Raw genomic sequence first — 12,680 nt, forward strand, 5'->3', positions numbered from 1 at the left:
GAGATTTTCTGAGGCGAAAAATCTCTGGGATCACGCCTTCCATCGCATGAGGAAGTAAAGCCGTTGGCGCCGGTCCGTTAATAAACGGGTCGAGAGTTAGGGTCCTGGGTGTGGAGTCGCCTCCCTGGGCGTCGGTAATTGGCCTCAACAGTGGCGGAACTAGACCGACGGGAAATAAGCGAAAATAAAAAAAAAAGAATTTTCCCGTTCACCGCCATTCCGGAGCGAAAGAAGAGCGGCTTTGACATCCCCTTATCGCTGATTGCTAGCTATAGTAGCACCTTTTTGGGGAACTTGGTGTTTAAAATGATCTTCACTACGGAACTCATTTGTTTCGTGGGGGAAGTAAAATACGAAGTGCCCTGCCGATCATTGCCGTTCAGGGTGAGATAGATCTCGTCGTCCATCACGTCATTGTCTGCATCTCCGAGACCAGAGGCGCGGGGTGTTAAAAAAGTTTATTGTAGTATGAAAAAGCTAAAGAACTACGAAGAGGCCGGCAAAAACGAACTACCGAATAGTTTTTTTTTTTTTCAAACACCATAGAGAAGCATAAAGTTAGTTATTTCCCGTAGGAGAAGGAACCGCTGCCCGAGTGGATAGGATGAGTGATCTAATCCATCTACAAAAAGGGCGAAAAGCTAGAGGATCACAAATACCGCGGCATCTCTCTTATCTCGTAGATCCTATTCCGTCGTCTTTTACCTGAACCTGGAGGTTCAACGGCCAGTATCAAGAGATTTTATGCGATTTTTTTTTTGTAAAACCGACGTGCACACACAGCACATTTTGATTGACTTCACTGCGGCCTACGAAACAGTCAATCGAGAACAGTTATGAAAGATCATGCACATAACAACGGCTTCCCGGATGAACTGTCGCTGATCATGGTCCCAATGACGCAAGTGATGTGCTTCGTTCATGTTTTGGAGGTAAGCCCGAGTTTTTTTGAGTTGCGCAGAGGGTTAGGACAAGGTGGTGAACTTCTTGTTTGCTCTTCAATATCACTCTTGAGGGTGTAATCTGTAAGATTAGTACCGACGGGAGGGACACGACTTTCACTACATCGGTTCAGTATATGAGTTTCGTGGAGGACTTTGACATCATAGGATGTAAATTTGCAACGCCCTGCTGAAAACCGAAGTCGTACGAAACGGACTTAGATACGAGACGATACTTAGAGAGAACCTCAGTGCACACCTGGAAAAATTAACAGGCTGCGGTGGGCCGATCCCCTCGTGAGAACCCCAACGGCGCCAGAAATGGTTCGACCAGAACGAAGGAGACTTGCGGGTGACGAAACGCCTTCTGAGCAGGAGAAAATACCATTATAATATCGCAACCAGATACTGGAAATACACCTGATTTTGATCTTAATATGGTTTACATAGTTGGTAAAATAACAAAAAATAATACCAAAATATTGTTCCTCCAAGACTATATGAATAGGAAAGCTGGATATTTCAATAACAAACTCAATAACAAGCTTAGGAAAAAGACTGGAGAGCGATACTAAACTGATGAATTTTTTCTCTTATCACTCTAACAACCTCATGAATAAGCTATTCATGAAAGATCACATATAGCTACAGCTTACACAAGGCAACGAAACTGTCTTGTGTTGTGCATGGCAGCTCATTCTTTCGCATGTATTTTGTTCGTTCGGACATGACAGCCTAGTTTGCTCATTTTGAGGATGTCCTGTTGCTGTCGACAGCCTGCTGATCGGCTGCGGCTGTCATCGACTCGCATTTTTTTGTTGCTTCTTTTTCACAGGCCGGTGGCATACTGAATACAAACCAAACCGTTTCAATTGTTGATATTATTCCCCACGTAAGAAAAAACGTGCTTAGCACCATCTTACTTTCATTCTTTCATCGGCCTTACTGTTGTGAATCATAATCACCTGACATCCCGCTCGGATTCGTGCTGAAGGATGTCGGAAGATTATAGGCTGTCATTTGCGACAGCTTGGAAGAACCAACAGACATAAGGAGATGAAAAATAACAGCTCGTTTGGAGTTGCATGTGTGCTGTCGTAAGTTTCTGTCAGACTGTTTACCGAACGTATGGGGAGCAGAGAGAGCTGTGCGATACAATGAGAGCCGGATAAGTTAAAAATTTGCTATAATTGTCTTGCATTCATTTTCATAACCCTGCCCCTAGCAAAGATAAATTTTTCGAAGACACACATGAGTTTTTCCGTAAGCAGACGAACCAAGCGAGCAATTACTATGCGGTCTTTTGACGCATCACTGCATTCATTAGTGGCTCCAGAACTCACGGGAATGGTTAAAAAATCACAAGAAGGTTGTATGCAAAGCCACGACCGCAAGGTAGAAGTAGAATACTTTTACAAGAAAGATAACCCGGCTGCTTGCGTGTCAGTCACACACGCAACGGTTTTAACCCGTATCTTATTGCGGTTTGTAACATCAAGCGATTTCGTTTGCTCGCTGTTGCGTGTTGCATCATGTTGCAACTTGGCAGCTGGGAGACGACGAAATTCTGTTTATACTGATTGATTGAATCGACTTCATATTAGCTCTGCATAGTCGAACTAACTGCTTTTGTGAATGCGTACTAACAGGGCAGTTAATTATTCAGTGTCGGCTATGCTGATCGCGCCTTTGCGCTGCCCCTACAGTGGGGGGTTTACTAAATAAAGTGAAAATTAGACAACTACAACAGAATTTGATTGCATCCCGCACAGAATGTCTGCTTTTGTTGGTGCCAGAAAATTATTAACCTTCAATTATTTTTTTATTTGCCTTAAAAAAAGCATGTTGCGGTTCAAAATCGGTTGCTTATTACAACCTTTGAGCTGCCCTAACATTGGTGGAATTAAGATACACGGACAACATGCACTGTGGAAGCTATTTCACATTCAGTAAATTAGACGGGTGCGACAAATTTGAATTGCTAGGATGCAACACAGAATGCTTGCTTGCGTTGACAAAAATTATTAACTTTCAATGACTTGTTTATTTGCCTTAAAAAAGGCATTTTGATTTCCGAAATTGGATTTCCTGATGGCAATTATCATGCTGCCCCAACACGGGGGGAATAATGGCTGTCTGGCGACACACGCTGAGAAAAACCGCACTGCTCCTGAGACGTGGTGACCAACCACAGGGCTAGTGCTGCTGCTAAGGAAGGACGACTGCTGTTGTCGCTGTCTAGAACTATTATGAGCGGCTCCGGCTGAAACAGGCTCTTATATAGGCCAAATAGCATGTTTTCAATTGCAAGGTATATGATTCTGTCGACCGTGCTTGGGAAGCAAGCATATAACGACCAATCAGAGGTCGAATTTTTCGTTTTGACAAGGCTTGACTATTTCCAATAGTACAATAGTGTGAATAATAAAATTACAATCATCTTATTTTGGGAAGACTCTTAGAAGATTTTCCAATCTATTGCTGCAAGAACGAAGGAAATTCATCGAATACTAACCGATTTATCAGCATTTGAAATTGGGCATATTTTTCACTTTTTTCGGTTTTTAGATTTTCATTTCACATCCCTATGTAGCCGAACTTCCTGAGAGAAGTATTCTACTTCAAAAGTTATAACCTTGTTATGGCAACTTGTTTGAGTTTTAGGGTAACTTTTTTCGTGTTTCGATCACTGTAATCATTACCGTAACATATGCTATCAACTGAGAAATTATATCCTTGGGTATTATTTCGGCCTCACAGTCGTTCTAGCGATAAAACGACTCGTATCACTCCTGCATCCGACATTTCGGTGTATATTGTACATTCTTCTGGTTCTGATTCCCTAAAGAAAGTGCAAATCAGTGATCACCCGATTATATCTCACCCTGATGATTTTTGGCGTGATAAAATAGGGAAAGTGATAAAATCGGGAAATTTTTAAAATTTTATTTTTTTTATTGAAGATGTTAAATCAATAACTAAATACGTAAAATCAGCGATTTTAATTTTTTTTTTTGCAAAATTTATCTGTACAAACATATGAAAAAAGCTGCAGTTGTTTTTTCATAAATCGATATATCTGAATAATGACAAAAGATAGAGAAAAGTTGTCAAGGGATAAATTTGAGAAAACTGTCTGAGCTTTTATAAAAAATATTTAAAAAATTAAATTTGAGATCCTGTACTGAAAAAAAAATCAAAAACAAAAAGTGACTATAAAAAACCAATCATCACTATTTTTTAAAACATTTTTTCAGATAGATAATCCAGTTGCCTAAAACTTTTCTGAACAAACCTAAAAAAATGAAATACCTTAAAAAAATCGATGTAAAGTTGCAAATAATTTGCAATTCCTGCAACGAAGTGCAAGAACTCTATGTTAAAAAAAAAATACAATTAAGTTTTTTATTCGTTAATGTTTTTGTTTGAATTGGTAAAATTAATTACTTGCTTTTTTGTAGCGCAGTACCATAAGCAAAATATTAGATGTTCTCACAACACTAAACTTTGCCGAAGACAGCATGCTGATATCTCTCACATATTGCAACTAGAAAAATCTTAAAATGTAAATATCGATTTTTAATGCCTTCTCATAGAAAACTTTATGTTGCTTGCAATATGTAAGAGATAGAAACATGATGTCTCTGTAAAGTTTCTTGTTTTGAGATCACCTAATACTTTGCTTAAGACACCAAGCGTCTATCTTTATCTAATGAAAAAGTAAATATTCTATCTCACTTTTAGGAGGATTGATCACCCAGCTTTCTACATCAAAAGATGCGTTTTCAAATATTTTGAAACTCCTCCGAACATTTTATACGGTTTTAATAAACATTTGTATCACTATTCAATTATTCGCAGGATAACAGTAAAATGTAACATTGTGCATCGGTTTTTAATGTAAATTGCATCCAGAATGATACACAGAATTATGAAAAATATCTTAAATATTGAAGCGTAATAGAAAATCAGTTCACACTGACATATGTTTTATGATGATAAAATCGGGTGAAAAATGTGATAAAATCGGGGGCAGATAAAATCGGGTACAGATTAATCGGGTGATTACTGTATACAGCGAAACGTCGAATGAAGGAGCAATACTAGTCGTTTCATCTCCAAAAAACTGCGAGGCCGTAAAAACACCTACGGATGTAATCATCATCGTGGATAATTTTTTACCTTTTCTCTAAGTTTTTTGCAATCGTGAAAAATTTTGTAATTATTGTCAGATTTTTTACTTACTCGTTACGAATGTATTCCAAAACTAACATTAATTTTGAATCCACGATGCGCGGTTAGGAGTTATGATTTTTTGAAATACAGGAACAATTAGTATGATAGAAAATATTTTAGAAATATGTGCATATAACTGTTATTTTTACCAGTATTTTATCTACATTAAAAAAACATTATTTTAGAACTCCTAATACCAGAATTAAATAAATATACTACTTGTTTTTATCTTGTTTGGTAGGTCTAAGGAGTCGTTTTGTTCAAATAATATCAATTTGTCGTAGCTCAGTTTCCATCACCGAGAAAACGTCAATTAGTTAAAATTTATTGCCGGGATTACAACTAAGCACACATTCAATACATAATGTTTATGGTTCACATATTCAAAGTTCAGCGGAGCAGTTCCGAGAATTACATGCGTGCATATATCATCACCAACAACAACGTTACTGTGACAATTAAAAACAAATTGTGCTGCACCAGTCCAGTTCTTGGTGACTGACGTTCGAAATCCACAAGGCCTTCAAAAAGTAATAAAAAGTAATTTAGCAACATGTGTATTGTTCGAAACCATCATGAAGTACAGAAGTGTAGTGCATTGTTTCACGTCATCACTCGATACATACGTTCGAGTAAAACAATCTGACAATGATTGTTTTTTTTTCTTCTTTTGTTACAGTTCACCTCTTTTTAGTACCTACGGTATTTATTCGCATTTAGCTTTCGAAACAAAACCTGACCCGCACTTTTCCGATTGAACGCTCGCTGCATGAGCCAGGCTTTTTGGAAAACGAGAAAATCTGCTGCCAGTTCCACACCATTGTTTGCGCACCTATTACAACAACCTTGCTTGCACACATACAGCGTCAAAGCAGTACGGTACAAACCGAGGAAAGTGCCATTGAATGAAACTGTAATCGGTTCTGGGAAACTGTGCCAAAGTTGCTGTTTTGAATGTAGCAGTAGGATGTAGTGATGATGCTGACAATTGTAATGATGATCTTGGCACTAGCCAGCACGAACTGAACTGATGGTGCTGATGACGACGATTGCAGGATAGTGTTTCGAAACATGTGAGAGACCCTTTTGTCGAAATTGTTGTGCCAGCAGTATTGCACTACCAACCGTGCATCGTGCAGAGCGCCACAAAGAAAGCTACTATGTCGGGATTACAGATCCCACAACTCGTTCTTACAATTCTGTACACTATCACCAGACCCCATCCAAACCAACCCAACCCGACCCTACCGAATCGACAGTCGGAAAAAAGCGGAAGCTGCAACAATTTGCTACATCATGCCCAAGTGATACAATTTTCCCTTTTGGCACATTTCACCGGGTGCTGGCGGATTCTGCAGTCAATTCGTGCGGTTTGGTACAAATAATACAATGCACCGGCTGCTGCTGGCTTGTGGAGCTCACTCCGGGATCGTACCTCGCATGGCATCGAATTGTTACCGTTGTTGTCGGGGCCCCGATGCAAGGAATAGAGAGAGAGTGATAACAGTATACACCGATTCCGGCTGAAAGACAATTGTTCTGTTAAGTCATCATGATTATGTTCATCAGATGGTACTCTTTCCCCCCTTCTTCTTTTCTACGGAGCACATCAGCAGTTTAATCGGTTCGTAATCAATTAAATGATTGGTTTAGAAAAGTGGGGGATTGCATTCGAAAGCCATTTATCATCGGAATCGGCTATTGTTTGGGCGATTGAGCAAGCAGTTCGCTCCTGGAAAGGCAGTGATCATGTCTCATAAAAGTATACTTAACGCTTTGGGGAACTAGGCAAAGGCTCGGTAAGCGATGATTAATAGCTATAATTTGCCGGTGACCAGCTGAGCATGCATCTGCAGTTTGGATAGTTAAGTGTGAGCAACTGTAACAAATGTTGGCCCGCTTTTAGCCTCTGGGTTATTCCGAGAAAATTCTATCACAATCGACATTCTCTAATTGAAGCAAAATTTGGTAGCATTACCACTTATATTAATTGTGTCGATAAGTTTCAACAAAATCCAGATGAAGTCTTATGTGTGACCTTTCAAATAAGTTCCGCAAACTGAAGGAAATCATCAAGTAGTAGTAGTAGTAGAGTATTAATATCACCCCCGGCTCCGACATCACATTGCTTTCATTCAACCAGAATGGTATCCATAATATCAACCGGCGAAGAAAGCAATATTTGCTTTTAATAAGCTCATTTTTGCTTTCAGAATACGAAACGAATCCACAGTTACGCTACGATAATGCAAATCAAATGTCTTCGGGAACCGTATAGCGATGCTCTGCGAGGAGTCTGTTCTTGTGTCGACTCGCAACGAAATGCGAATCTTCCGGAGCACGACCTGTCACAAGAAACTACAGTCAATTAATCATAACCGATTTAATTTTTCTGCAAGGCATAGAATATTAACATTGCTTCCATTCCAATTCCAACTTCAACGGAGCTGTTTGAGGCACTCTGCAGACTCGCGCGAGCTCGGGCGTTAGAATCCATTTCGCGCAAGTTAGCTGTTCGTTGGAATCCTTTTGGTTGCTTGGCTATAACCCTCGGAGGTATTCATTATTTTAGGATATTTCTTCTTGGATCAACTGAAAGGAATTCTCACTATCTCAAAAACATGGTACCCTTTTCTTCCTTAATGCTTTCCTCTTTCTCCGCGGAATGGAAAATGTCAACCTGTCAGTCAAAGCGGAACAAACTCAAATTCTGGTCGCCCGCTTGTATGTAACTGATATAGGTATGATCTAATATAAGTATCGGTGTCAGAACAGTAGTGCGTGTCCTGCCGGGTCCCGGAATAGAACACTAAGAACCGGGGTTCTTTCCAACGTATGCCGTTTTCCGCTTCACGAAACAAAGAGTATTACGCAACTAAGCTGCTTCGTTCCTGGGCTTTGCAGGAAGCTGTCTACTGCGCCTGAGAGTCACTGTTGAAAATGATAATGTGAAATATTCGCCTAAAGGCTTAAATTTTACATTTTGCGACAGCGCAAAATCTCGGCCACATTTAACATACACGCTGAGTTACTACTGAACACTGACAGGATACTGTGAAAGGACTGAAAGTGTAACGGGTTCTACTGGCTGCTGCTGATGGCAGACGGAAAGACAGATAGCCCCAAAAGTAACGTTTTCCGGTTTCGAATGCACCACCGTCGGGGCGCAGCTCGCATCCTGGGTTGTGTTTCGGTTGAAGTGTTCCATTGTACCTCGGGGCGAAAAGAAACTACGTGGCAGAGCTTCTAGTTTAATCGTTTTAAAACCGGTTGCCTGTGTGTTATAATACCTATTAAGATAGAGTTCGCAACCAATTTAGGGTGGTAATTGATGCGTTCATTGCTAATTTTAAAAACTCAAAGTTCTAAGATCAAAGCAAAAGCCTAATTATAAGTTCTATACGAGGATATTATATTTTGTTTTGGAGTTGAATAAAATAAAACATCCTCGCTCCATTCGAGAACAAAATGTCTATGGACTTTGAACTATGACTATAAAAAAAATTGTTCACTCGAAATAATAACATTAGGTGTTACTCCATGATTGGTGTTATCAATAATAAAGATAATTAATCTATTTTTATGAGCTACATAAATTGCCTTTGAAATTGCCATAAATGTTGTTGGCTTCTGTATTGGAACGATTAATTTTCAGTTGCAAGGGACAACCCCCCTTGTTCTTACTCGCGGTAGTAGGCAACTTTCAGCCGGAAAGGCATATCAAAGTTTAAATATTCCAATTTCGTTCAAGCACAATCAATCAGAAATTTTGATAATCATGATGCTACGAAAATGTAACTATATTTGTATAAAAGTGCTAATGGAGTATTTATTGGTAAAAATGTGTTTAGGCACTAGTCAAAAAAAAATTTCAAAAATCTCTAAACTGAGAAATTTTTCACATTCATCAGCATACTTAAAATATAAATAATACAAAAAGTTTGCTCTAACTAAATTTGAATTATTTATATAACTATCTAGACTTCAATCGACACATTAACACTGAAAAGATAGTCATATTTTGATGTGCGCAAAGGGGTAATCATGCGTCAAATTGAATCCCGATTTTAAATTATTGCAAATGCAAGTTTACCTTCATAAATTATCGATGAACGGTTACTACGGTGTTATATTGATAAATTATGAAAACTTGAATGTAGGTTTTGTTATTTCTTTATTGATTGAGAAAAAACGAGAAAAAATCGACGCGCTGTTAGAAAATAATGGGCAATATTATTGAAAGCGAGGATTCAAATTGACACAGACTAGGTTTTTTCTTCTAACTCTTTAAGATTGAGTTTATGTTTAAGTTTAGTATATATATATATATATATATATATATATATATATATATATATATATATATATATATATATATATATATATATATATATATATATATATATATATATATATATATATATATATATATATATATATATATATATATATATATATATATATATATATATATATATATATATATATATATATCCAATAAACTGAACATCAAGAAGGTAGAAATATTCAACAAATATTTGTATATTGTCGAAACACACTACTTTTTGAAGCCACCAGAAGGAGCGCTTCTACAACGACCAATAATTGCCAGAAAATGCACTCAAAAAAGTAGTTGCCAAAAAATTAGCAAAAAATATTTATTTACTCTTACTGGTTTTATTGTCTTACTATTTTCCAAAGAAACTTAGTATATAAAAGGCCTTAAAAAATGACAATAAAATTTGGTTCAGAACTCCGCTTCAAACTTTTTAGTCTTGCACACGCCGAACAATATAACCCGTATCGTGTAGCGATTTGAAAAGACAAGTGATTTGCTTTTTTCGTGTCGAATGGTAGCGGCTATCAGAAGGTGCACTCTCAGCCACACAACAATTTCTTAAGCTGTTGCGTGTTACATATTACACCTGTGCAACTGGATGACTAAATTCTGTTCATGTAGAAAGCAGGTTCCGCACTCTTAGCCAAGCAACGCTGTTGCGTATTGCATATATATATTTGATATGATATTCGTTTGGGCCTGAAATGACTTTTATATAGCCCAAAGAGTGTATTCCCATTCAATTAGGTACAATATTCTGTCAGCCGTGCTAAGGAAAGCGAGCATTAAGCTCAGCTCTGATCGGTAAAAATTCACGTTTTAGCAAGGTTTGACAATTTTCAATAGAACAATATTGCACAGTTGGGTGGTTACGTCTCGACCGAATTGATTGCTGCAAGAACGCAAGTAATTTCCAGTTTTGATTTTTATTTTTTCATTGTACACCCTGTAGCGGGACTATGAAAAATTCTACATCCGTGTAGCGGAGTAACCTGTCAACTGTTCTCGAGGTGCGATGCTGGCCTAACAAGCCAGTTGTCGTAGGTACAAGTCTCGGTTCGAGAGAGACTGTTTAGTGTCAGTAGGATCGTAGCACTAGCCCCGCAATTGTCATGTACACTTAACAGTTGGCTGCAAATTGTGTGTATAATGAACAGAAGGTCGAGTTCCAAATCGGAATGTAGCATCAAGTCTTTGCTTTGCTTTAGCGGAACTTTCATGAAATCGTCAAAACGTATTGTTCAGAATCTAGTTTTAAATCTAAAACAAATCAATTGTTTCATGGAGGAACGACGATGAACACGCGAACGCTAAAAGGCCATGTCTTCGTCCGCAGCCAGAATCATTTTCAATTGAAAATCGTCAGGTGATAGTGACGCTGTTAGCCATCGTTTTCAATTGGTTATTTTTTGCTACTTGGTTTTTCGTGTATTCAGATTTGACAATTCACGCGGAAATTCTGACAGCTGTCAAAGTCTAATGTACTCAGTTTGGTATGCCATTTCACCATGAACAGACTTATGCCTGCACAACGCTTACAAATAATCGAATTTTATTACCAAAATTCGTCCTCTGTGAAAATCCACAAATCCACCGAGAAACTGTGTTCAGTGACGAAGCTCATTTCTGGTTAAATGGGTATGTTAATAAGCAAAATTGCCGCATTTGGATCGAAGAGCAACCAGAGGCAATACAAGAATCGCCAATGTACCCAGAAAAATGCACGGTTTGGTGCGGTTTACACGCTGGAGGCATCATTGGTCCGTACTTTTTCATAGATGATCAAAACCGCAACGTTACGGTCAATGGCGCTCGCTATCGTGCGATGATTTCTGATTTTTTTTTTGCCGGAAATGGAAGAAGTGGGTCTTGTTGACATGTGGTTTCAGCAAGACAGAGCAACGTGCCACACATCGCGCGAATCAATGGACATATTGCGGAATGAGTTCGGTGAGCAATTCATCTCACGAAATGGACCGGTGAATTGGCCGCCTAGATCATGCGATTTAACACCGCTAGATTAATTTTTTTGGGGCTACGATGAGTTTCTCGTCTATGCGGATGAGCCAACAACAATTCCAGCCTTGGAAGACAACATTACACGCGTTATTCGCGAGATACCAGCCGAAATGCTCGAAAAAGTGACCCAAAATTGAACTTTTCGAATGGATCATTTAAAACGTAGCCGTGGCCAACATTTGGATGAAAATATCTTTAAAAAGTAAATGGCATAAACCAATTTATCAGCTCAAATAAGTTTTGTAATTTTTATGCCTTTTGTTTTTTAAAGAAAACCAAATTCTTAAAAAAACACCCTTCATTTGCAAATACAGGAAAAAATTGGAAGATTAAAATTTTTAAACAATTCTTGTGAATTTTGGTTCCCCTAGCAAAGAAAACGTTTTCAGAGACCCCAATCCGCACGAGGGTCACAAATGAAATAAGCCTTTAGTCCCAATATTGAACCCAAACGTTTTAAAAAAGATTATAACCAGTTTTTGTAATAGAGTAATTATTACTTTTTATAGAAAAGCTTGTGTGAATTTTCTCACAAAAGACACTAAAACTATGATCAAAAAACAAATATTTCTTATTTTTGTCTTGGTGACAATTCAATTAGAATTTATTAATTTTTCTTTAAATAGTTACAGAAAGATTTATTTTGCGTTGAGAGCATACGTGTTTTTGCCATAAGGTAGTCATGGTGTTAGTTTGAAGAACAAGAGATATTTTGTCATAGAATTGTCACCAAATCGTTAAGAGGAACAGTTGAATTTTTCGAATTTTTGACGTTGACTAACGTCTATATCGAAGTTAGGCCCCTGAATTTGAAAATCTAGTAATTCAACCAGGGAAAAACAGAGAAAAGTGGTCAGGTTTTGAGCGCTTATTTTGCAGTCATCTATAATCAGGTTTTCGAGGTTTTGGCATCAATCGATCAGAAATTCTTTTACGGTTAAATTTATGTAACAAAAACAAACTATTGTTTGAGATACACTATTCAAAAATTGGTAATTAATATCGATTGTCTAAATCATACCGCGCAGCCAATCACTACCTCTCTTCCCAAGCACAGTCGACACTAACGGATACAATCGATCTGACTTTGTTGTTATTTTTGTTGTCACTTTCTGTTTCCGATGTTTATGCTGCTGCTAGCGGAA

This window comes from Wyeomyia smithii, chromosome 2 (assembly GCF_029784165.1).
Source record: "Wyeomyia smithii strain HCP4-BCI-WySm-NY-G18 chromosome 2, ASM2978416v1, whole genome shotgun sequence".
Lineage (NCBI taxonomy): Eukaryota > Metazoa > Arthropoda > Insecta > Diptera > Culicidae > Wyeomyia > Wyeomyia smithii.